We start from the raw sequence: 26,904 nt of genomic DNA, 5'->3' as shown, positions 1-26,904 counted from the left end.
GACAAGGTTTCACCATGTTGGTCAGGCTGGTCTCAAATTCCAGACCTAGGGTGATCCACCCACCTTGGCCTCCCAAAATGCTGGGATTATAGGCGTGAGCCACCGTGCCCGGCCGCATAAAAGTGTTTATAAAAATAATGCCAAAACTTTACATATTTCTTAATTTTTTCAATAAAATATGCCTACAAATTTATTCTATGTTAATTTTCATTTTATTAATCTCATTGTTCAATTACATGACTCCTGGAAATTAAAAAGACAGTGTGCCCTTACAGACAAAGTATAGGCACTATTTCATCAGGGGGAAAAAAGAGAAGTATGGTGCCCTAATATAAATCCATCAGTGTGCCCTTCCAGGATTCCTCAAGGAATGAACATTTTCCAGGTATGCAATCCCCAGAGTGATCTTTGAGTGAGGACAGCAGGTCTGTCCTACCTAGAGCTTCCTAATGGAACACTTTAATGATAAGTGCTAGTTTAATTATGTACAATGCAATAACATTTGAATAGCAACAAAAAATGCAATAAAATTTGAATAACAGCAAAAGAGAAGTCAAGTAATACTTAATCTGCTTTAATGATGTATTATTTTAGAAAGGGATATTTTCTTAACAGGAACTCTCACTCAGAATTACAGCTTTATGCTTTTAGCATGGATATTTAACACACAGGTCAGTTCCTGAGTATTCATGTGGTCAGATGTACCTTTGCATAATATTGTAGAGAATTCTCTTTTAACTGACAAGTAAGTGGAAATCCTGCCAACATTTCCTTCTTCTTTTTAAAAAATTTGTTGCAGGCTTATGCTCTACAGACAATACACCCATCCTTCAACTCTACAGCTTCAATATAATTGTATTTCCCTTTATTTCTCACTTTTATGTCTTTGTTTTGAAAGGCAATGGTGTGTAGATAAAAGCTTACGAGTAAGATAGACAGCAAATTGAATTTCACCTCTCTATTTGTTTACTGTGTGACCTTGGACAAGTTGCTTAACCTGCCTAATTCTCAATTCTCTAATGTGTAAAATGGAGATGATGACATATTTTATAATTCTGTTGTGAAATTTGAATAATAAGAGGCATAGAGATCATCTGTCACCTTATGCTGTCTCAATGTAAGTCTCTTTCCTTTCCTTTTATTGTATTGTACTTTTCTGCATATTTTGTTGTGTACTTGTCACATATTTTAAATTACCTCATCTCTTTTGCTTTCATTATGTCCAGGATGATCTCAGCTGCATAAGATATGTCTGGGACCATCCGGCTTATCAGTCTCTCTCTCTCACTCTTTTGTTTGTTTGTTTGTTTGTTTTTTCATCTTTACATTTACTTTCTTTCAAATCGAACATGTTTTTTCTTTGGAAAAAATCTGAAGGTGTCATATACAAGTACATAACAAACAGCTTCACCTCAGTCCCTTATCATTTTAATTTATTTTTCATATTCCTATGGTGATGGCTCTAGACCTGACATATAACACATTCGTATGTGTTCCCAACTTATCTAACAAACCATCTCCTTGCAAGTTTTTCTTGACCTAAATGGTATAAAATAGCCTTAGCTATGTTCTTTGTCATGATACCAGAATACGATCCACTAAATAGCTTAGTGGCCCAGGACTGCATGGGCCACATCCTGCCTCTTGTCAGACTAGCATCTTTTCCTGGAAAACCAGTTTTATCAGGATAGTGATGTTTGTCACTTCTAGTTCTTCATACCTTCTCAAACATCCTTTAAAAATACGATCACAAGATTCTTTTATTGTGTTAGTTATTTCATTTTTACTTATGATTTTTTAGCTAAAATAAGATATAGAGTTTAGGGTCAGACCACTGGGACTGAGGACACCTCTCTTTTTCAACTCACTGATTATCCGGTCTCCAGGTTGTGGAGTGAGGTCTCACATTGAATCACTGGATTTTTCATCTTGGGCTTCTTTTCTGTTGGGAAACCGTATAATTTTCTTTAAAGGCCTTTTCTTAAAATTGAAACAGTTAAGTTATCCGATTTGTTTTTCCAAATCTTTTTTTTTTTTTTTTTGCCTTCCATTTGCACTCTGAACCCATCAACCTCTCGTCTCTTCATGAACACAGTAAGATGTTTGTAGCATGCGCCTTCATTTTTGCCTTACCCTCCTTTTTTTCTTTTTTTCAGTTTGACTGTATCAATACAAATGGCCCTCATTTTGCTCTCTGATTTACGCGGTAATTTCTCATCCTTGTTTTCCCCCTACTGCTCTCATTAAATGTAGCTGAAAGTAAAAATATCTTCAGCCTATGAATTGTTTGAGCTTCATTTCTTCTTCTCAGAGTGCTTCCTCTAGAACTTTCTCGATGGACTCTGATGTCCTGACAAAGGAAGAAAATTTTTCACACCTTGGATATTTCTTCTAGAAGTTGAATCATCTTCCTGTTCTGTAGGAATAAGGTTATCGTCCAAGTATATTTTCCAATATATGCAGCTTTTAGGGAAGATATTAATGATTTGAAAAGTTGAACTTTTCTTTTTCTCTTACACATAAATTCTCACAGTCCTGTGACTCATCTTTTAGAAGTAATTTTTCAGCCTTTCTGCATGTATACACATGTCAAAACTTTAAATTCTGTATTTGTTTTAGATTGGGTCTATATATTTGCATCCTTTGTTTAGTTTTATTTATTTTTAGTCCTCTTGACTTTTTTTTTCTAAGTAAATCTTATATTCTCTTTAAATGCAGCCATTTTTCTTCTTTAAGGAAGGGAGACATATCCTTAAGTAACCTATCCATTTGTATTTCTTGGTGCCATTGTCTGAGAGGAAGAGGGGGCTGCAGCATTTGCTATAAAATCAAATCTCTTGCTTTCCACAATTGACATCCATAATCATCCATCTCAGGGTTAGTTCATTTACCTCTGAAATGTTTACATGCCCTGTCAGCTAATGTGATGGTTGCAGATATACTCACTCTCAGTACAGCTATTTCCCAATTTCCAGACTGACAATAAAACAAGTTTATTTAGTTTGAGTTCCAAAGGCTGTAACTCTAGCTTCTGCATTTTAATTATCTGTTTTCATTATCTTCTTTTCAATTGTGATGTACTCGTATTTATCCTTCAAGGTTTTGTGCCAAACCTCTTTTTTCCTTTTCATGATTCCTCATAATCCACAGACTTATGGAAACACAATATTTCTTCCTGTTTTTCTCTTTTGAATTTGAGTTTCATTTATTTTGGACTTTTGGAGGAGTTTCCTTTTATTTATTTAGTGATAATTTTGTCCTTTCCCTTATTTATTTTCTTCTTCCTCTATAAACTTCCCCCCAATTTCTGTTCCAATGTACACATTCTCTTTCCTTCTGCAAAAACCTTGCTTTTTCTTCTTTTTATTTCTACAGATCTTGATCATACTAGATATTTCGTTTACTTGTATTTTATTCTTCTTTCACCATTATGACTTAAATTGCTAATTTTTAATCATCTCCTCATCTCTACCTAAAGCTACTTTGAATAATTTTCCATATCAATTTATTCTAGGACTCAATATTTTCGTTGTGTACAATTTTATTATCATGTGCTTTTAGGAATTTTCATATACACTTCCCTTTCATCACAAAAATTACAAAAGGTACAATAACAGCTTAGCAGCTAATATTAAGCAGTGCTTAATAATGTTTAGGAAGTGCTTAATATTATTTATGAAAAGCCTTCTATATACCAGGCCCTCTGCTATGTGTTTTACCTAGCAGAATTCTCTGACTCAGCTACTGTTAGCCTTTCATTTTATAAGGGACAAAACTGAATTTTGCAGAAGCTATCCAAGTTAGGGTTTAGTTTGCTGAGAGTCACACAAGGAGTAAGAGGCAGATCTAGTATTCAACCAGCTAGTCTGACTCCAAAGTCTGCCCCGCCAACCCATCCCCCACCCCTGCCAGGAATAAATCTTCCTCCCAGAATAAGCTTTATTTAGGCATCATTTTAGTGTGGGGCAAGACATGAAATTAAAGCCCTAGAGAAATCATTTGGATACTATGATACAGGCCTGGTAGCACACATTGATGAACACATTCATCCAAGTGGTGCTGCTGCCCTTCTGCTCCAGCTGAGAGCCGCCACGTGCTCATGAGGAGGGGTCAGGATTTGCCAGAGTTCTTAATCAGTCAAGGCAATTAGAAATCCAAGTATTTTGCGTGTGATGTTTCCCATTAGAAAAGTTGTATCTCCTTAAAAAAACTATACGTCATGCTGGCAAACCAAAGACATCTGTATGTGTAATACAATCTGTGGAATTAGATACCTCCATTTAACTGACTCCTAAACCTGTTATATCCCATGGATACCATTTTTCCTCTAGAATAAAATGATTAGGAAAATGTTGCCTATTACATCTCCATTCTCACCCTGAGGTTGTGCTCTAGAACCAACCAACTAGGTTGGAATCTCAGCTTTTCCACATGACCTTATGCATTTTACTTAACCATTCTATGCCTCAGTTCTTTGCTTATTAATATAAAATAGAAATAAAATTATCTGCATCAGAGATTTTAAATAGTTGCCTTTAAAAATACTTTTCACCAGTTTCACTGGAGAGTGGGGGAGTAAAACTTCTCAACTGCCAGGCCAACAGTCAGTTCACCACTGAGTTTTTATGAGGATTGAGTAGGTTAATATTTGCATATTTAATAAAACACTGAAAGAACAAGAATAAGAAAAGATCACTAGGCTTTAACTCAGGATCCCTGAAATTTGAATTGAAGTTTTTAATCCACTCACTATGTGACCTTGAGAGAGTCACCTAAATGCCATTTGTGTCCTCATCTGTAAAAATATATTTTGTTTTAAAAAATATGTGTGTTATTATCTCAAGGTATTTGAGGATCCCTCATGTCTATTCTTTACAGAAGCAACACATCGCATCTTTCCATTTTATAGGACAATGCCAGCTCCTGAAGATCTTGCTCTAAGTGGTCAAAGGGTGAGCATACTGCAGGCAACAAAAGGTCGAGCATACTACAGGCAACCAAGGGTCAAGACAAATTTACAGGATCCCTCCCTACCGCGGCCACTACCCAGCTTCCCAGTAGTGCCTTCCTAGTAAGTGTCTATCTGGTCTCAGTAAAAGAATACAGAGTCACACAAAGGACATGAGCTTTTGGAGCAGACTTATGCACACTGAGCTCTATTAATGATGTGGTTATAAAAGGAGGCTGAAGTAGTCATGGCTGAATGTTAATTTAACTACAGCCATATACAGTGCAGTTTAGAGCGTAGGAAGGAAAGGTATCCCATTAATATCTATGAGTGTGTTAGGACTCCCATGTACCAGTCAGGGTGAGTGACATAGCAGTCCTAAGGAACAAACTTTATGAGCCACAAACTGTTCTTGGAATTCAAGATCTGCGAAAATAATGAATATTTCCCCAACACTCTTACCTTTGAGAATAGAAATACTGTTCCATAGCATAGTGTTTGATATTATTTAAGAATTAATTTTAGAATGGCTTCTTCTAGTTTTATTGATCAGAGGCTGGAGCTGCTTCTTTAAAAGGAATTGTGCTAAAGTGTAAAAGTTTAAGGATTCAGAAAAGTCTTATGTGTTTATGTTGGCTAGGTCAACGAGAAATAGCTCAACAAGGTAGAAAGATAATAGATCACACTTTGTTAACAAGACTTTCTTTGGTCGCTCATCAACTTTAAAATTATTGGAGTCCTCTAATAGCATTTACCTTCTGCTTCTCTTTTGGCAGTTTTTGCTTCATATTAAACTTAATTATTTATGTGTCCTCAGATTGTGTGTTGCTTATAGTCATAAACTGTCTTTTCCCTAGAGTTTCTCTGCACCAGCTAGCACAATGTCTTTCAAGTGGGATGAGTATAAGTGTTTGCTGAATGAACTAAAATACACATGTCTTCATAGGTATACATATATACTCATCCTAAGACATTACCTACTTATTTTCCACTGATCTCAACATATGTTTTGGTTCATATGACTCTAATACTCTAATTTCTTTTAGAATAGGTTGAGCCTTGTTTACAAGAAGAGGGGGTGGTTTACACACACACACACCCTCAACACACCCTTGGCAGAAATCTTGATTAGTCAAGGCAATTAGAAATCCAAGTATTTTGCATGTGAAGTTTCCCATTAGAGAAGTTGTATCTCCTTTAAAAAATCATACATCATGCTGGCAAACCAAAGACATATGCACGTGTAATGCAATCTGTGGGATTAGACACCTCCATTTAACTGACTCCTAAACCTCTTATAACCCATGTATACCATTTTTCCTTACCCCAAAGAATTCATCAAATCAAAATCCACAGAAATCAGAAGGAACTAAAAATTATTTAATTCAGTCTCTAATTAATATTCATAGATCTATGGTTATGCAATATTTGATTACAAAGTCATTTAAAATGGATTAATGGAACAAAAGCTTTATGGTTACTAATAAGGACTAAATGTACATTATGATTATTAAATAATAGAAACTCCTAGAAACCTGATTGTATACATATAGGAAAACTAATGCAAAACTACAAGCAAAGTTTCAAAGATGATTTTTTTGAAAAAAAGATTCTAAACCAAACACTATTTCCCTTGACAGATTTGCTGCCCATGGTAATGGAGACAAATACCTGCAGAAAAACATAATCAAAACTCAAAGGAAAGTAAGGAGGAGCAAGTTTTTTAAAAGGAATACAGTTTGCAATCCTATTGTTACTAATTCTTGTTGATAATTGATTTTGTGCTTAAATCTCACAAGAATAAACAGTTTTTAGCAACGCTTTAAATTCTTAGCGTTTTCGAGGAAGCAGTTGTGATCAGTGAATCAGATCTGACTTAATCTGATGATTGAGTATTCTTTTCAATAGAAAAGCCAAGAAGAGCTGGATACTATTCGAATGCTTCCTAAACCCTATTTCAACACTTTTCAAATTGAACTTACTCTTTTTCTCCACATATGTGCTCTTCCTTTTCTGTCTTGTGTCTCCATCAATACATTACCTTCCTTCTGATCACCAGAGCTAGACAGTCCTGGTTATTGTTGATACATTCTTTCTCATCCACAGTCACATTTAACAGATCAATTATCCTCTGAAAACCCTTTCCTGCCTTGCTTTTCCCACTGCCACTAGTTCAAGCCTTTGTCATCTTTTTCCTACTGCAATAATCTCTCACTGGCCCTTCCCTCTCAATTCAACTTTCTATAATACCACTGGATTTATCTTCCTACAATACTAATAAGCTTACATTGCTTCCCAGGTTAAAAAAAATAGAAGAAATGATTTCTAAAAGCACAGATGTCTCTCCTTTCAATCTGGGTGCCAGCAGGCATATTTTGTTTAGTCCACGGTCTAAAATTTTTTTTGATTGGTCAACGTTTAATAATTTGTAGAATCAACTTATGATATTTACTGTTTTTCTTGAGAAAGAGCAACCAGCAATGAATGGTAGGTTGACATTTCTCCCTTTGGACTGATTTGCTGTCCCCACATACTCCTGCAAATGTAAGGCTTCTCTATGTCACTACAGTCCCCATCACTCCCTGTTGTCCCCATGTCTCCTTAGCAATGACAACTTCTGTTGCTTTCACTTGTCATATCTTTTTTCACTGTAGTTTTTCTTATTTCCAACCCACTTCCTCCTACTGTATGATAATGTCCATGTTTCTTAGCACAGCATTCAAGGCCCTTACAGGCTGGCTTCATTATCCTCTCCTTATTTTATCCTCCTCTATATCCCACTTTATATTTTAGCCATATTAGACTGCCCCCTGTTCCTAGACATGTATGAGCTGGGGGTTTCAAGTACAGATGGACTCAGACTGTTTGTTGTCAAATTTCCATCTTTGTTAGCTCTGTTATCTTGGATAAACTACCTGACCTCTCTGTGGCTTGGGTATTTCATTTCTATACTGGAGATGTTGGTTCCTACCTTCTACAGTTATGATAATGATTTAAGAGAGTTAATACATAGGAAACTTTTAGCACTTAATAAATGCTCAGTAAGTTTTAGGTATTGTTAATTTCCCGCCAAATACTTTACTCATGAAGTTCCATCAGTTGAGCATAACTTTTTTGTTTTGTTTTTTTGCCTGGTGCACTTCTACCTCTTTAATATTCAACTTAAGTGTTACATTTGGGAAATGTTTTCCATTTTCCCCATCAGAATTAATTACTCCTTTTGTTTATGTAAGTACTCATAGCCTAATTTTGTTATACCTCTTTTATGGATTTGCCATATCTCCCACTGGACTTTCAGCAACTTCAGGGAAAGGAGCAGGTCTTACATGTGACTTTATGTTCTGAATATCTAGATGAGTGCAGTACAAATAGTAAATGTTCAGAAAAAGTATTGCTTGAAGAAAAGTGAATTTATGAGCTTGTCTTTGATGAATCAAGTAATTATAAGCTGAGTGAATCTTAAAGAGAATCATATACAATTCACTTACTGGAAAAGTGAAAAAAAAAAAAACCGAACAGACGTGGAAATTACTATGGACAATTAATGAAGTAGAACAAGGAGTAGGCCACCAACACCATTACCCTGAACTTGCACTTCTGTTATTTATTTATTTATTTTTAAAAGGTATTCATGAGAAGCCCCTACATTAAAATAACAGTGGGGTCATGCAGGCAGGTCTCCTGGAACGTAATTGTCTGCCAATGTTATGCCACCAAACCACATGTCAGGATGAAGACGATGGCAACAATGTTGTTGAGGGACTATAATTTATGAGGTACAAACTTGCCATTGCCAGCATCTCTTTTGTGCAGGGGACTTGTACCATCTTCCCACTCTTCTCAAATCACTCATTCATATGCTGCCCTTATCTCCACTCAGAGGACATGAGCTGGGGAGGGAACTTGAGGGTAGGGAACCAGTTTCAATCTATTTTGTATCTCCAGTATCTAGAAGAGTTCTCAGCAAATTATAAACACTCAGTGGATTTTTTTTTCAATAAGTCTGTGGAACAAAAGTCTCAAGAAGTAGAACATGGAGCTATGGAGATAGATCACAAGATAGAGTCAACAATTTGCTAGGCTCATGTAACAACTTATTGCTAAGGACTCACTGCGGTCTGTTCATAACACTTATCTTCCTTTCTTTATACTCCATACTGGACCCAATAGATAGAAATGATTAATTCCCAGTAGAACTTTTCTATGTGTGCTCTAGGCTATTTTTTTCCACTTTCTGTTACAAATTTAGTTTGCCACTACACCCAATTTTTTTTTTTTTCCTGCTGTGGGCACTATTTCAATACCTAAAAACTCTCAATTTAAGTAGAGGTTTGTAGTTTCTCCCAAAACTAAGAGCCAGCATATGACAGCAAGAGGAGATATTTCAACAGTAGCTGATCACAAAATCTTGAAGTGTTCTTGTGCACATAGGTTAAGAAAATGCATCCATGTAGGGTGGTTAGATTCGAAAGCCTAGAAGGTATAAGTTTAGAGAAACTGTGAGTACTAAAAAATTTAAAAGAAATTGGAACCTCAAGGTTTGAGTGTAAAGCCAATTTTTTTTTTTTTTTTTTTTTTTTTTGCGGAAGGCAGGGGAAGGTGGCAGGGGTTTGGGAATGCTTTTTATTTTCAGCCTCAGATGCTCTCATAAGAAAGTAAACCCAAGACTAGGTGAGAATTGTGTGGTTTCATTTTGTCAAAACATATTGCTACTTATAAGATTAGGGATGCTGCCAATAAAATATTTCTTCAACCCTCGAGGTTCTACAAGAATAGACTCTTGGATAAGATTATTGTTAACTGCGCAAGTGTTGATATAGCTGCGAGTTAATAGCTACTGGCAAACAGCAGCCTTTTTTGTTCTGTGTGAATAGTTCCTCCTCTACTACTCTGCCAAACTAAGCACATTTGGTGTGTTTTCAAAGTGGCACACAGGAGGTCAATTCATTAATCATTCTCAAATAGTGGGAAACATAGACTCCTGTCTAGGAAGCCACTGGAAATGCAGTCTTTTCTGTTTTCCATTTTTAGTTAGAAGGTGATATTCTGTCCCCTAAAAATTTCTTCCTTCTTTGTCTTACTTCCTCAATATCCTATACATTTCTCATCTCTTTATGTGAGAATTCCAATGAATGGATTATTTTTAAGTAGAGACTTGAGTGGGATTTGGTAAACAGAGGATATTTTGTTTTTAATCATGTTTTACTCTATTTACATATAGTGTATAAAATACTTGGCCAAAATGGGTTTTTCCGAATTCTACCCCACTAAGAAAGTCACTTCTTTGGGCACGATGTATGCTCAATGTTTGGTAACCACACATCTATCTCAGGTAGATGGGACATAGATGAAGCTAATTTGAATATCACCCCCTCTCCATCCTAGGCTGACCTCGCAAGCATGGGATTTGGTGGCAGATGGACTTGAGTGGATGTCTGGCTCCAATTCTTGCTAAATATGAGACACTGGGCTTACAGAACTTCTCAAAGCTTTGCTTTCCTCTCTCTAATCTGGGTCTAATTGTACAATCTATCTCACAGAAGAGTTGTGAGGCTACATTTGATAATGTATGTCAAATATCTCAGCAGAAAGAGGAAACTGCCTCCCAGTTTTCTCCTTTCTTTCCCTTCTTTTCCCTCCCTCTTTATTCTTTTTCCTCCTCTCTTTCTTTTCTTCCCTTTCTACTCTTCATCCCCCTTTCCTTTGTTCCATCTCCCATACCTGAAATGCATCCCTTTGCTCCACTTTCTCATATGAATTCCACTAGAAAATGATTCATACATATTTTAATTGATTAGGAGTCTATAAACAAATGAAAAACAAGGAACTTTTTCCTCTAACCTGAATTCTATTTACATAGAAAATAAACTAATTTTTTAGTATAGAATTTCTTTTTTTTCCCTGAGGCTTCTAGCTGGAAAGGACTTCAGATTTTGGATGACACTGACACAGCTGGCTGTTTTGTTTGGTGGAGAGAATTACAGAGCTGAACACTGAGTGTAATATCAGATGGAATTCAAGAGCCTTTCCTCTCTGCTCTCTGGATCTCAGTGAAATATCCTGTTTGTTTTGAGGGTCAAAATGAGTTCTACTCAGTAATTGAATGCAGAGCATAAAATCCTTGCCCATTTTCGATTTGAAGCTTCCAAAGCTGATCAGGCAACAGACCTCTGACATTTTGTTTGTTTTCATGTGAATATAAAACTCAAATATTTAATTGATTGTGAGCCTCTATAATATGTGGTTTTGCCTTCATTTACAAGCATCTCCCTCCCTCTCCCCTTACCTCTGCTCTGAGTGCCCGGCTTTCCTGCAGTCCTCAGCCTTCTTTGCCTTCACCAAAGCCCACAGTACACTTGTCTAATCTTTTGCATGCTCATTATTCAGAATGGGCAAACAAACAAATCCACTTGAGAAAACACTTTCTAAATTTAATTTTATCTTATTTCCAGTGCTCCTTCCTGCAATTATCTTTGCTTTCTCAAAATGTTTTGACTTCTTTCAGGTTGTAGATTTGATGCATGGTCACATTTCTCAAAGTATAACGCCTGATTCTCTTAATGGTCTTCTGAGAAAGAATCCGAAAGTTATTTCTAGTTAAGTTACATCCAATTACTCGACTAAATATCCCAGGTGTTCCCTGGCTTAGGTGCTAAAGACATCACCCTTTCACATTCCTCCAGAGATATGATACATACCAGTTTTGACTTGATCATCCAAGTAGGAATTGGACATCACTGTAAACAGTTGTCTCCAAAGAAAGCTGGCTGGCCCATGTATGACCCCAATATACTCTCTTCTTCTTCAACTGCCTTTAGGTTTCTCCAGACACTTCCTATATTTGCAGTTGATGTTCTTTCTTTTCTTCACCATTAGTTTCTTATGCCTATATCTGCTCAACTCTTTATCACTTTCTTTTCCATTTTTTTAGGAGTATTTATGGCTTGTGCTTCTTACAAAGATAAGGTGAAGAAAAACAATCTTACTATTTAAGAAGCACACAAAAATGACAATCAATGGAAAATATAGCTCAGTCTAGGAACACAAACAGATTCTTTCATGACACCAAACACACTTGACGGCAGGGCTGCAGTGCTATTCCCATCTCTCTGTCTTGGCCCTAACACAGTACCAGCTACAGAGTACGAGCTTTGTAACTGGTTAATGGATGGCAGTGTGGATTCCCCTTCTTTTCTTAAAATCAGAGCCTAACACAGGCACAGTGAGATGTTTGCTATTTATGTGATGATTTCGTATTAGGACAAGATTGACTTTTTTGGGGGCAGCTTAAGGGATATTCTATACTTGTGAATTAAATTATATATAATTATATATAGAATGGTAGTCATGCACACCTATGCAATGAACACATTAGTGGATAGGTGAAAAAACTGTGGTCATATAAGGCTTCAGAATTTGGGATTCAGTCTCTATGAGGAGAGTCCTCAAAGGTAGAACAGCATTTTCAATACTGAAAACCTCACGCCATGGAGTTCTTTTGACTCCCCAGATGCTGGTCATAGGCCAGGATTTTTGGCTTTTACACTGACTAGCTGTAGAAACTTGAGGAATCAACCACTCTAGGCCTTACTTTTGCCATTCATAAAATAATTAACCTTAAAAACTGCCAAAATTAGATGATTTCCTTGGAAAGATCTTTATATATTGTTCGATTTATTGAGTTATGGGTTAAGCATTTAGTTATGTGAAGCATTTTAAACAATGACTGGCAAATAGTAAGCACATAATATTAGCTCTTGTTGTAGTTATTATTAGTAGTAGCATTACTGAGTTGGTGTCATAGGTATGTGGCCCACACAAGGAGAGGTATGCCTTGGCAATAGTTGCTACTCAATAATTAGGAAGAGCATCAATCCGTGAGATAACTACATCACTTTACTCTCCTTGTTCATAGGAGCTACACAATACTTTTGCAATATAATGTGCCTTAAAAAATTTTTTTTGCATTACTTGTGGGGGATCGACACAGCCCCCACCTTTTCCCTACCACATTCTTCCCAAGAACAGAAAATAGCTTCTAAACTCTCACTGTACTTTAGAAAATGCAAAGAGACTGTATTTTTCGGGCAAAATTATACATTTTCTGGGGCTTCCACGTCTCAAAACCTACTGCCAGATTTAAGGACATTCTTGAAGTGGGTGCAGTAATGGAGGATAAAGCAGGAATGAAAATCTCTGAGTGTTGCTGCTTGTGTGTGGTCCCTCCTCTCCCCAGAGCCCCACCTTGCTGCTCTAGGAGACTTGCCAACAGCATTTTACCCAAGGGAAAGAATCTCCAGAGTGGCATTTCCCTCCTCAAAATGTGAGAAAAACCATGCCTAGAGAGGAGAGTTTCAGGGCTGATAGAAGGGGTGGAATGGAGGAAATATTCCAAATTTCTTGTTGTCAGTTTCCAAGAGACTCCTCTCCATTCTCATATATAGCCAAAGTGCTCATGGAAGAAGGGGAAATGACATTCATTCAGCCATTCATTCATTCATTCAAACATTCACTGAGGATCCAAGCAATAAAATGCAGTGGCAAGAGGAAAAAAAAAATGCTACACAGTCCCACTTCTTAAAGTAGTGAGGAAAAGAGGAACTGCATAACTGAAACATAATAGTTAAGTCTTTAAAATATAAGGCATGAGGGGAACACAGAAGACAAAGTCTTAGTAGGTCCTGAGTGAGGCAAAGTGTGCATGAAAGAGGCAAGGTGCTTCTAGGCAGAGGAACAACAAATATGAAGATGGAAGAGACGGAAGCAGCATAGTTTTTAGAGAGCTAAAAGTGGAAGCTAAAGAAGCCACAGCCAGGTATGAGTCGAGAGACAAGGCTGGATGGGTAGGCAAGGAAGGTATGTGTGAAGTTCACTTGCCATGCTAAAGCATTTGAGAGTTTTTAAAATTGTCCAATGGGAAGCTATTAAATAATTTTAAATAAGAAAAAAAGTTAATTCTATTTTGCATTTTAGAAACATGAAGCTAGCAAGAGTTTTAAGGCCGGATTGTTTATATGAGTGAGGGTTTTGGGGGGCTTGGGTGCACTTAGGACATGTTGGCCAAATAGTAGTGTATGCGAGTTATTCTACCAAGAAATGATACAGCCCTGAACTATGCCAAGAAACGGGGGATGCAAAAGATAAGATGGTGTGAAATGTGGAAAGAAAGTCCAGAATGAACACCTGGATCCTGACCTGGCCTCTCAGGTAGCTGGTGATGCTTATAACCTGATACAGAAGGGTGGGTTGGGCTGGGAGAGAATAGCTCCATTTTGTTCTTGTTCAGTTTGAGCAAGCACTGGAACATTCACAAAGGCAGACAGCAGACATGCTCATCAAAAGCATTTTTGCTGCATATTGGGTTATCAGGATGGACATGCATGGACTAATCAATGTGCTTCAATGAGAGCTGTAGAAAAATGGAATGAGCAACAATGGAGTCATCATATAGCCAGCATCATATAGAAGGTGAGAACATGGACCCTAGAGCTACAGTGCTTAAATTCAATCTCCATCCTCATAACTTAGCAACTGTTCAGCCTTGAGCAAATTGTTTAGCTTCTCTGAGTCTCAGTGTTACCTTTAAAATGAAGACAATAGCAGTATCTGGTATAACCCTGTTATCAACAGTGAATAAATTAATGCCTATGAAATGCCTGGACCAGTGGGTGACACAAACTTAATAGTATCTTTTTCTTTCTTTTCTTTTTTTTGAGATGGAGTCTCACTCTGTCGCCCAGGCTGGAGTGCAGTAGTGCGATCTTGGCTCACTGCAAGCTCCGCCTCCCCGAGTAGCTGAGACTACATGGTATGTGGCACCACGCCCGGCTAATTTTTTGTATTTTTAGTAGAGATGGGGTTTCACTGTGTTAGCCAGGATGGTCTTGATCTCCTGACCTTGTGATTCGCCTGCCTCGGCCTCCTGAGAGATTTTTCTAATGAATGAGAAGGACCAGGAAATATTTTTGGTGTGAGAAAACCAAAGCTTTAAGAAAAGCCTTATGGAGCCTCATCGTTTAAAAGTAGATAAATAAATTGGCAAAGAAAAAAGGATGAAATATGGAGACCAAAAGAATGGACAAAAAGGCCTAGAGAGAATTATGTTATTGAAGCCAATGGAGAAAAGATTTTCTGAGACTGTTTAACATGGGCAAATGCACACACATGATTCAACTAAGGTTAAAAATTAGGAGTGTCTTTGGATTTGCCAACGTTAATATTTTCAGTGAAGTGAGCCTATTTTCAGCAAGAGGATCATGACCAGTAGGCTGAGAATGAATGAAGGACAAAGATGTGAAAATCCTTTCTATGTGGTGCTATTTCAGGAAGCTTGGCAATGTGAGGGAGGAGGGAGGGACAAGTGTGTCTGGAGGAATAAGGAAGGCTGAGGAAGTATTTCCGTTATTATTATTATTATTGGCAATTTTTGTTGTTTTTAGTGCGGGAGAGACATAACCATGCTTGCAAGGGAAGAGGAAAATGAGCTTGAACATACATGAAAGAGAATATATGAAGCCAGATTCCTGATAAGAAAGAAAGAAGAATTTTCTTTGCTTTCAGTGAGAGCAGAAAAAAGGCCTGGAATGGCTGCTTTTAGGCAAAGCACTATCCAACTCTCACCCGAGTTCCTGACAAGGTGCTAAAAGGCCTAACAGTCTCTGTTTTGGTATCAATGCTGTCTTACTATCTGATGTCACTTATAGGTCAATCTATATTTTGCCTCTCCCCGTAATCCTACAGCTCTCGTCTCTGCTGCCCAACACGGTAGCCACGAGCTCCATGTGGCTATTTATATTTCAATTTAACTAAGAAGTCAGGTTCTCAATTGCAGTAGCCACACTTCGAGTACATTTGTGGCTAGTGGTTTCTGCATTAGGAAGCATAAATACAGAACATTTTCCTTATAACTAAAGTTCCTTGGATAGTGTTTTTCTAGGTGATGAAATAAACACCATTTCTCTTACTGGGGTTTGTCACATGTGAGGACCCCCTGTTGCTGCTCATATCATTACTCTATTGACCTTGAACCCTGAGCAGGGTCCTTGCTACCTGGCCTTCCCACTGTGCTTGTGGTCTTTCATTAATTCTCTCTGTGGGACTCCTCTGTCTTTTAATCTTTCACAGCACCCTAGGTTCCCATGATTCTCTCTGAAATTCCCTTTTTATTGGCCACAGCTGCCTCCCTTGAAGACCTTTGTAAACACCCTCTTGCCCATTGACCTTGGTGATACTATGTCAAACTGTTCTCTTTGTCCAACCCTGCAGTCCACCATCCATTTAGTCCCACACTTCATGTTCAGAACTTCTCCTTACGCTCCTCCAATTTTAAGTCAAAGGCTGCCAGCGAAGTTCAGCACGTGGGCTTTGGATTCCAATAGACCAGCTGGTACAGCATTTTATGTGTGTAACATGGACATGGTTCTTAACCTGTTAGAACCTCACTGACTTCATCAGTGAATTCGTAACAAAAACATTATCTGCTTCCATGGGTATCATGAACATTATGTGACAAATTTGTCTGCTTTGTAGCATGATTCATGCTAAACTGCGCACTGTATTCTTTCTTCCTCCCTCCCTTCCTCCCTCCCTCCCTCTCCCTTCCTCTCTTTTTGTTTTTAAGTAATTTCAACTTTTATTTTAGATTCAGTGGGTCCTTGCGCAGGTTTGTTATATGGATATATATATATATATATATGATGCCGAGGTTTGGATATGAATGTTCCTGTCATTCCGCTGGCGAGCATAGTACCCAACAGTTAGTTTTACAATCCTTATCCACCTCCCACCGTTTCTCTCTTTTTGCTCTCTTCTCCTCTGTCTTGAGTGTGTTCCCAGAGACTCAAGGAGTCAGAGGTTATATTTGATTGTGAGTACGGAGGCCTTGTAAAAACACATGCACGCATATGTTTGTTGCAGCAGTATTCACAAGAGCAAAGACATGGAATCAACCTAAATGCTCATCAACGATAGACTAGATAAAGAAATTGTGGTTCACATACACCATGGAATACTACGCCACAAAGAAAGAACAAGATCATGTCCTTTGCAGGGACTTAGTTGGAGCTAGAGGTCAATCTTAGCAAACTAATGCAGGAACAGAAAACCAAACACGGGAAGTTCTCCCTTATAAGTGAGAGCCAAGTGATGAGAACACATGGACAAGTGGAGGGGAACAACACACACTGGGGCCTTTTGGAAGGTAGAGGGTGGGAGCGGGGAGAAGAACAGGAAAAATAACTAACAGGTAGTAGGCTTAATGCCTGGGTGATGAAATAATCTGTACAAGAAACCCCCGTGACACGAGTTTACCTATGTAACAAACCTGGACATGTACCCTTTAAGTTAAAATAAAAGTTAAAAGGAAAAAGAAATTCTTATTAGTCATCCAGAAGTGCCTAAACAACCATACTAGAAATCAAGTAGCCCTTATTCCTGCTTCCAGTTGCATGTACTCACTCCCATCCCTGCTGCTTCCAGTTGCATGTACTTACTCCAGTCTTGCAATTTAAGCTGCTGTTTGATACATTCACTGTGTAGGCGCATCCCTAGATAACCGATTGCTTGATTTAAACTGTGTTTCTGTCTCCATATAATCTTTACTAAAGCCTCCGGAATCAACAATTATTCAAGTAATTTTCAAAAAAAAAAAAATACAACCAATAGCCCTGTAGTTAGTTCCTTTCCACAGTTTTGACTTTGCATATGTTCAAGTCAGAATATTCTTTTTCTCACTGAGCATAATACAATTGCATAAAAAACATATTTCGGGCCAGGTGCGGTGGCTCATGCCTGTAATCCCAGCACTTTGGGAGGCCAAGACAGGCAGATCATTTGAGGTCAGGCATTCAAGAACAGCCTGGCCAACATAGTGAAACCCCGTCTCCACTAAAAATACAAAAATTAGTTGGGCGTGGTGGCGCAAGCCTGTAATCCCAGCTATTCGGGAGACTGAGGCAGGAGAACTGCTTGAACCCGGGAGACGGAGGTTGCAGTGAGCCAAGACTGCTCCACTGCACTCCATCCTGGGCGACAGAGTGAGACTCCGTCTCAAAACAAACAAACAAACAAACATATTTCACAGAGGATCAATGGATACCATTTTGTAATAATTTGTCTTCTTAAATGTCTTCTCCTTTTTCATATTCCTGGTTTCCATTTTTAAGCTAAGTAAATCTACACATGACTTTTAAAATATTTATTCGAACATACACCTAGACATTTGTTGATATATTTGTATATCATAACATGGAAATGGTGACTATTTCTGCTCATTTTTAACCTTTTCACATTTTAAGGTTTTATTTGGTATCTTAATTGCTTTGCATGCTATTTAAAAAGAGGAAAATATTAAGAAAAAAGCGTGTAGCTCAAAGACAGCTCGAAATATTAATCACTCTCTGACTTGAGGACCCTGTAACGTCAAAACTCATAGTATCATAAATAGTCTTATTGTAATGTGAACATAAATGTTGCACACAAAGTCATGAGTCTTGAATAAGGCACCCTGTGAAGAACGTTCAAAGACCTACCATACTCTAAGGGTAAGCAATACCAGCGCTAGAGTTATGAACATCTGTTTGGAACAGTTTTCCAGTAAGAACTGTTCCTTTTATGAGGAAAAATCTGAAGAAAACATCAAGTGCTTACCATTACATCATGCTACAGATTTTCTACACCTCCGTAAGGAACAAGGTTATATGAGCTTACCTCCCCCTGCCTGCATAAACTGTCAGTGAAACTGCCCTCATGTCATGCACAACGGACATTCCTGGAGGTTCTACATTGAAAGAAGGACAACTCAGCCAGACCCGTGCTGGCAACTGTATTTAAATTATATCTTTAAATACACTTTTAAAATTAAGTCTGTACCCTGTAGGCCCCCACTAAGCAATCTGTGTTGGAGGAAGGAGGAAGCAAAACAAGTCAAACAAAAATAAAAATAAATAATTCTAAAGCATATATGATCCACAAAGCAGTTTAAAAGGAAAACGGTTTTCAGAACCATTAATCACGTTATGTAGGGCTTGCTTTTATCCCTTGCAAAATTCCAAAGGGAGAATTTCTCCGGGGCAAAGTGTGACTAACAAAAGAAGCATTCGACAAGAAAGCAATCTCCCTTTCAGTGGCATATTGATACTATGAGAGAAAAGCCACCTAATCAGCACTATAAGTAGGGTAGAGAGTGGGAGAGGTTAGCAGCAAAGACACAGGATTTGAAGTTCTGATTCTAACACTCAATTATGAGCCCACTGGAGTCACTCAAATTGGCTTAAGCTCACTTTCATTATCTTAGAAACAAACAAACAAACAGACAAAAAGCCAGGACCACTATGACACCTGAGCAGTAGGACTATTTTATTTTGAGAGCCAAATGACATATGCTCATAGAAGTGCTTGGTGAAATGTGAAACACTGTGAAATGATTGCTTTGTAGTTTTTAAAAACAATTGCAGGATAAATGAATGAAAGTTTTTGAACAAAAACAAAACCTGCATTTGGTATTCAGGTTTCACTTAAATAAACTGTTAAATATTAGGTATTTTAAATAGATAAAAATATTAAACAAAATATTGAGATATTTTATAGGATTTCCCAAATTACTAAAAAGGCATCTGCTTTTCCAGTATTCCCTTAAATGACCTATTATAACCCAAAATAATATATATTTTTAATTTTACACAGTGTCAAAAACCGGGGCAGCACATGATACAAATTTCTAAATTCTGTTCTACAAAATTGCCATCCTTCTCCTTCACTCAGCACTGTTTGATAACCCAAAATCAGAAAGGACTCAAGATGAGATAGGGTGGGAATCCAACCCACACTGCCTTCTAAGCATGAGATTTTAATCAGCAACACTCATTTTTAATACAATAGAGAAATACTTAGAAGAAACTAAGAATAATTATTGTATAAGAGGGTGACTACAGTTAATGACAATATGCTACATTCTTGACATTTGCTAAGAGAGTAGATTTTAATTGTTCTCACCACAAAAAAACAGTAAGAATATAAGATAATGTATATGTTAATTACCTCGATTTAGCCATTTTACAATGTATACATATTTCAAAAAATGTACATGATAATATATTTAAGTTTTATTTGTCAATTAAAAATTAAGTACAGGATAATTACCACTTCCCATGTCAAGGCTCTGTCACATGTAAGCAGATTCCTTTCGAAGTATGCTTGCTCTCATGAGCTCATGTATATTGCTATTCTAAAAACAGATGAGCTCTTTTAATAATCTGTCAAATTTATTTTAACACAATAACTAGGCCTTCAGGGTGCATCTGACTTGACCCTTTTCTGTACAGTAAGTCCTCAATTAACATCACCCAGAGAATCTTAGAAATTGTGACTTTAAGCAAAAGATGTACAGCAAGTCCTCAAATAACATCATTTTCTTCAACATCATTTTTTTATAAGGTTGATGAAAAAATGGTATTGTTATGTGTCATTTCACTTAAAATGTGGCAGTTTCCAAGAACCCATCGGGGACGTTAGCTGAGGACTTCCTGTAGTCTTGTCCGATCTGTCCCACGGTCTAGCCACCAGCCACATGTAGCTCTTTATATTTAAATTTAAATTAATTAAAATCCAATTAAAAATTCAGTATCTGAGTCACATTATCAATATTTTAAGTGCTAAATAGCCAGCCACATGGCTATTGCTACCATAGTAATTACTGATTCATAAGATACCATACCATCTAATGCTACCATAGCAATTTCTGATAAGAACATTTTCCTCATTACAGAAAGTTCTATTGGACTGTGCTGGTCTAGCTTCTTTCTACTTAGTCCATGACAACTTCGTGTTAAAAAAGTGTAACATAAATACGTATGAAAAAGCCATTCATAGGAATATAGAGTTCTGATCTGCAAATGACTGGAAAAACCAAGGGTTTGGCCCAGATTTCTGCCTTCCTGTGAGTGAGATCATGTAATTCTTTATAAGGTGAAGTAACTCAGGCCCAAAACCACCAGGGGACAGGTTCAAGTTTATACAAAAAGGGTGTCAGACCAAAGTTTTGAAACTCGGTTCACGTTTTTCCTATTGCAATGCTTCTTTTATAATGTCACACTATTTCTTCTCATTCACTACATGCCTGTAAAAGACAAAATGCAACAGGCTGCAATTTTATTGATTTTGACAATAATTCTTTGTGAAATTTAAAGTCGGTTAGAGCATGTCTATAAAAACACATTCACGATAAAGCCATAAGCAAAAATACCACCTCATTTTCATATATGATTCAGGAAAAAATAATTGCTAAAATTATTGAGCAGCCATGTTCTATATACAGCAACACATACCTTAAGCACATCATTTTGTTATCATACTAAACAACCCTGATTAATTAGTATTATTTTGCCAATTTTATCAATGAAGAAACTGAAACTTAAGTAACAAATGTCTCAAGACTGAAATCCAGGTGTGTTTGGCTCTATAATCCATATCCCCAATCAGAGCCTTCTATCCGTAATCCCCTGTGAAGAGTAAATCACAGAAAATGTTCTCTAACTTTTCATTCGGCTCTAACATTGCATGAAGGTTTTGTTTGTGAGTGAGAAAGAGAGAGTGTGTGTATGTGTATGAGTGTATTTGTGAAAGACATAGAACACATTTTTCATAGTGCTCATATATTTTGGCTCAAATTTCCATTTTGATAGACTTACTTCAGGGGAATTAATTCATGTAATAAAGATAACAGAAGAGGAGAAAAGAGTGAAGAAGAAAAACAACAAGAACTTACTAGTTTATTAAGGATAGATTTATCACATATCTAGAGCACACAGTTTCTTACTAGTACCTCTGCTCCTACTCTCTGTCTCTCTTTACATATTCATTCTAAGAAAAAAGAGTTCAATTTTTAAATTGTGGGGTAATATTTATGTACAGCAAGAGAGATCTGTGCTTATGATTAGAAACATAAACATAATATTCATTTTTTCCTTCCTAAGCAAAACCATGGAAACATATTTATTGAGTGTTTCTTATGTTATAGAAATTGTGCCAAGTTTTAGGAAATTAAAAATAAATTCAATGGCATCCATGGACTAAAAGGCATATCTAGCATGTAAGATAAATAATGAATCTAAACAATCCCAAAGCAAATGACAACAACGCAGTAAAAACCCTTGAAATAAAAGACTTTCTGGGACAAGTATCTGACGAAAGATTACAACCGGAATATGGACCACCATGCTGTTTATCTAAATAAATATTCATTATACTGAAAGGGTCGCTGGTAGAAAGAGGAATTAAGAGACTATTCATTTCTAATGAGTGCCTCATTCTATCCTGGATCTTCCTGGGCAAATGGAGAAGAATCTACATGAAATGGCAAAGCTCTTTTTGCCAGATGTTTCTTACGTGTGCTACCTAATGAACAGTCTCCTTTTAGTACAGGAATGATCTAACTCCTATCTCATCCTATCTTGAAACATATAATAAAATAGATACAGATGTTAGCAGGTATCCAAACACATTGGGTAGGACTATCGTTATTCTCAGTATAAAAATGTTAACACAGCACTATGGAAATAAAAATAACTTTGCATTTTAATGAAATTCTTTTATTTTAAATGTTCACAGGCTGAAAAGTTGTCTGTAACTTGATTCAAGCAACAAATGGGACGCATGAATGGGAGAAATGTGCCCGTCAACATTCTTATTTCTAGACCAACTGAAAACTGACTATGTTTATATTGCTTTCCAGATGACCACTAAAGTAACTTATTCCTTTAGAATGTTTTTTTTATACCGATGTATCATTAAGTTGATAAGTGCTGAAAGACTTGATACTTTCAAACCATGTGTGATCCATACATTGGTATGTAGGCAATAGAGAGCTCACTTTAGCACTTGATTAGCATGTGCTATGGCTTGAATGTGTTCCCCAAAGTTCATATGTTGGAAACTTAATCCCCAATGTGACAGTGTTGACAGGTGGAATCTTTAAGAGGTGATTAGAATGGATTAATGTTATTATCACAGAGGTAGGTTTATTGAGAAAATGGGATTGTTATAAAAGCTAGTTCATCCCCCCTCTTTCTCTTGTGCTCTCTTGTCCTTCCACCTTCCACCATGGGAGGACATAGCAAGAAGACCCTCACCAGATGCCACCCCTTGATCTTGTATGTCTCAGCTATCAGAACTGTAAGAAATAAGCCACTGTTTCTTATAAATTACCCAGTGTATAGTATCATGTTACAAAACACAAAATAGACTTAGCAGGCTTGTGGCCTCAGCACAGCTCACACTCAGAGAAAAAGGTAAGAGGAAAGACAGCTGCCAAACATTTTATATCTGTTTTTCCTATTATCTTTTCATAAGCCCATATTACAACCAAATTTTTACACCAAGTACAGAATATTAAATATTAATTTAAAAGAACTTGAGGGAAATCATATTACAACTTCACGGTAAATTTAATTTAAAATGCTAAAAGCAAATTCTTTCCCTGTACATTGTATTTGCGTTTTTAGAAACAGGAGCATGCAAACTGATTCTCATTTTTATTAAATGACTATCTGTAATTGCAGGATTCTCAGAGAGTCAGAAAGTGAAGCCCACGCTCCATGAGAAATGGACAAGTTCTTATTATTTGACAATTTATTTCCCAAGGCTTTCTAATCATTTCACCCAACAACCAATTGACTCTATTTAAATATAATCTTCCCTTGCAATACTACATGGCTAAAAAACATATTAGCTCTAAAAATATTTTCTTTAAGAAAGACAAAGATGCATTAAAAATCAGTTAAAGTCATAGTTGCATTTTTTTAAAAGGGAGGGGAAAACCTACAGACAAACAATGTAAATCCATTTAATTATTTGTTTATTTATTTTCTTTTACCTCAGCACATTCATTTGACAAAATGCTTTATTGTAGTCTTCCAATAATCCTTAGGAGATGCAATTATATAGATTTCATTTTATGAATTTTCTTTTTTGTTGAAGAAGAGGAATACTGTTGAAGAAGGGACAATGATCACTTACAGTTCATAGGAATTAACAGAGTAAGAGGCTAGGCAAAAATATACATAGAAGGCAGAACTGAGGGGGGCTTTAATTTAATCATTTTAGTTATTTAATTCAGAAAATTTAGACCTTTGGCACACACACCTAGCTTCTCAGTGAAGACTGAGTGTGACCGACCAGTCAAAACCTCCTTCATTTTCTTTCAACTCTCCAGTCAGCTAGTAATGCAGGGACCACTAGAATGTTCAAACATGATGACTTGATGAACTTAGAGAGGATCTTTAGAATCATGCAGAATAATTATGCCATTAGGTTAATTATCCTTGGAAGTTTATCCTCAATCTTTGAAATAACTTTGGTTTTCAGTGAAGATTGCTCTCTTTCAGTTAATGCATTTGGCCATAGAGTGGACTTGTCCCCTCAGTTTTGTAACAGTGAAACAAAAACAGAATGGATGTCAGCCTAAAATGTTGGCATAGTAATCTCTTTAACTAATAACGAAGATAATTTATTCATGTTGTTTAACTTCTTTAACCTCAACAAATATTTTTTGATCATCTTCATCAGAAAATGAAGTTTTGAATAATGAACTAACAGATGATAAATGAATAGTTAAATGGCCAATTCATAAACTATAAGACAATATAGTTTTTTGAAAGAGAGGGTATTCAGATTCATGTGCATGAAATAAAATTAAATCTTAAATGCTTTATGAAATTTTAGATTATACAAGAATACTTACAACTGTATACATTCCCATTTTCCTATTATATTAATGGTTGCCTTGGTTCAGGCCCTTGTGTTTGAAAAGTCTCCTACTCATATCTGTATTTTCACCATTTCTCCTATTACTCCCTCTTTCACATTGCAACAAAGCAAGCTACATAAGTGCAATTTGATTTTCAACCCTCTACTTGAAACTCTCTTTTGCCTGTAACGAAGTCAAAGCTCCTGAGCCTGGCCCACAAGTCCACCCACAATCTGACCCCTTCTCTCCCTCATTCTTTAATACTTGTCAAGTCACAAATTAAAACTTTTACAGTTTTCTACATACACAGACAAATGCGTGCACACTTATGTACACACACGTGCACATGCACATATGCACACCAGGTAGACGGAGCAACACTTCAACAACTATTACATGAGTTAATGGAACTTCCTATTTCAACAGCAAGCTGAGCCAGCAGAAGCCAGCATAGTAGCAGATGGTCTTCAGGCAGTCAGAACAAGTTTTCTGATTGATTCCCTGTGAATTTATAGTGACCAGGACTGACCTTTTGGCTGATTAAGCTTCCTGGAGTTTTTGGTATGCATCACAGAGATTAGGCAAGTGGAATCCAATGTGTGAAAAGGGCCAGTAGATAATTCAAAATCATGTCATAGGAATATTAGAAATGTGTGACCCTAATTTGCACCTCGACTTGGTGAACTGTAAGAAGAGATGGTTTTCATTCTGTGTTATTCTGAGGCTGCTTTCTCAGCTCAATACAACATGCTAGCACATGATAGCTTTCCCGGAGCTTCCCAGGAGGATGGGGATAACTTTATTATCTTACTTAACTCTTCAGCCTTTCTTAGTGACTTGATAATTGCATGATTAAACAGGGGTGAATTTGATCATTATTAATTTACTTATATACTTAGAGAGCTATTTTCGTCTTATATAGGGATCGGCATGTCCATTAGTTGATGTATACAAAAATATGTGGGGAAATTACAATTGCTTTGCAGAATATATTCCAAAAAGTCAAATATTACCAATATATTAATATTTTCTAATGTTAGCCAGGAAAGAAGACAATTGAAATAAAACAAGTACCATACCTTAGGTCTTAGGCTTAAATTACTCTTATCTGTATGAAATAGTCAATTTATATATATTTTTTGGTTTCAAACAGGCAACTGATTTCCTTTCAGTGCTGGGAAATCTAATGTAATGAAAACGAGACTTGTAGCATTTTAAGCAATATTGATAAAAAGAGCAAGCAAAGTCTTAGAACCTTAAATTTTCTCTTTTAGGATGTCTTTAATTCAGCATTCCAATTCAGCAAGTGAATTTCTTTGGATTTAACTTAAACAATTATTTTATAGGTATTCTCTGGAATACATCTCAGCCTATGCTTATTTGAGGATAGTGGCTGCATTTTTGTTGTTATTAGTTCTACATTTACTTATCTTAAACTCTAGCTGTTTTCATGCCTCCTATTTCATATCCTGAATGCTCCTAGTCATGAAGCAGCAAAATCAGGGCTTTTCTTGAAACACATGTGTAATTTCCAAGCTGTTTGTTTTTCGATGAAGTAAATGCAGAGGATGAAAATCATCCATGGGAATCAGGATACACTCGCAGAACAATTTCAAAATTAATGAATCTTGTGAATCTATAATTTCAATACAAGTGACAAATTTATACAGGAGAAAGAGATCTTCTTAAAAGGATAAAACTTCTATTTAAAACTGAGTAACTAACATGTGGGGCATTTGTACAGGTACAAAGTCATACCTCAAAAAATTCAATGTAACTCTCCTCTCCGTAGTACAAGAGGCAACACAGCAGGCCTGAAAATGTCCACTGTGCTATTCCACAAAGCCCAGTTCCAGGATTCAAACTTTACCCAGGCTAAGAGAAAGGGTGCAAAAGTGCTGGTTATTCCATAGGGCCTTGCAACCCTCTGATTTTGACTGTGCTTAAGCCAGAACTCTTTGAAAGGATTGTGGTTGTAGTTTCCATGGCAATGCAAATTCCGAGAAGCAAGAAGGTCATTCACCAAAAATTGTATACTACCTTCCACCCTCTTGAAGTCACTTTTTTTTTCCTCCGAAAGAGAAAGAAGACTGGTTCCAGAAAAAATAGTTGTTAGTTTTAAGTCGAAGATGAGTATTTAATATCAATTTAGACATCTGCATAGATGGAATGTAAAGTTGGAGGGTGGATAGTTTGGTCTAGGAAAGGAAAGAGA

General features: G+C 36.7%; 1 long non-coding RNA gene across 1 annotated transcript in view; it reads right to left on the bottom strand.

Annotated features, from left to right (window-relative positions):
- LOC130540773 (uncharacterized) overlaps nt 1-26,649 on the bottom strand; it is a 34,157-nt gene extending 7,508 nt beyond the window's left edge. The window contains exons 1-2 of the long non-coding RNA XR_008954771.1: nt 26,448-26,649; nt 23,817-26,325 (exon numbers count right to left, since the gene is read on the bottom strand). This is a non-coding gene — a long non-coding RNA (uncharacterized LOC130540773). The remainder of the gene's footprint in view (nt 1-23,816; nt 26,326-26,447) is intronic.
- Nucleotides 26,650-26,904: the final 255 nt, after the last annotated feature.

The sequence above is a fragment of the Pan paniscus genome, chromosome 15 (genome assembly GCF_029289425.2).
Source record: "Pan paniscus chromosome 15, NHGRI_mPanPan1-v2.0_pri, whole genome shotgun sequence".
Lineage (NCBI taxonomy): Eukaryota > Metazoa > Chordata > Mammalia > Primates > Hominidae > Pan > Pan paniscus.
This window is presented reverse-complemented; position numbering and strand designations above follow the sequence as displayed.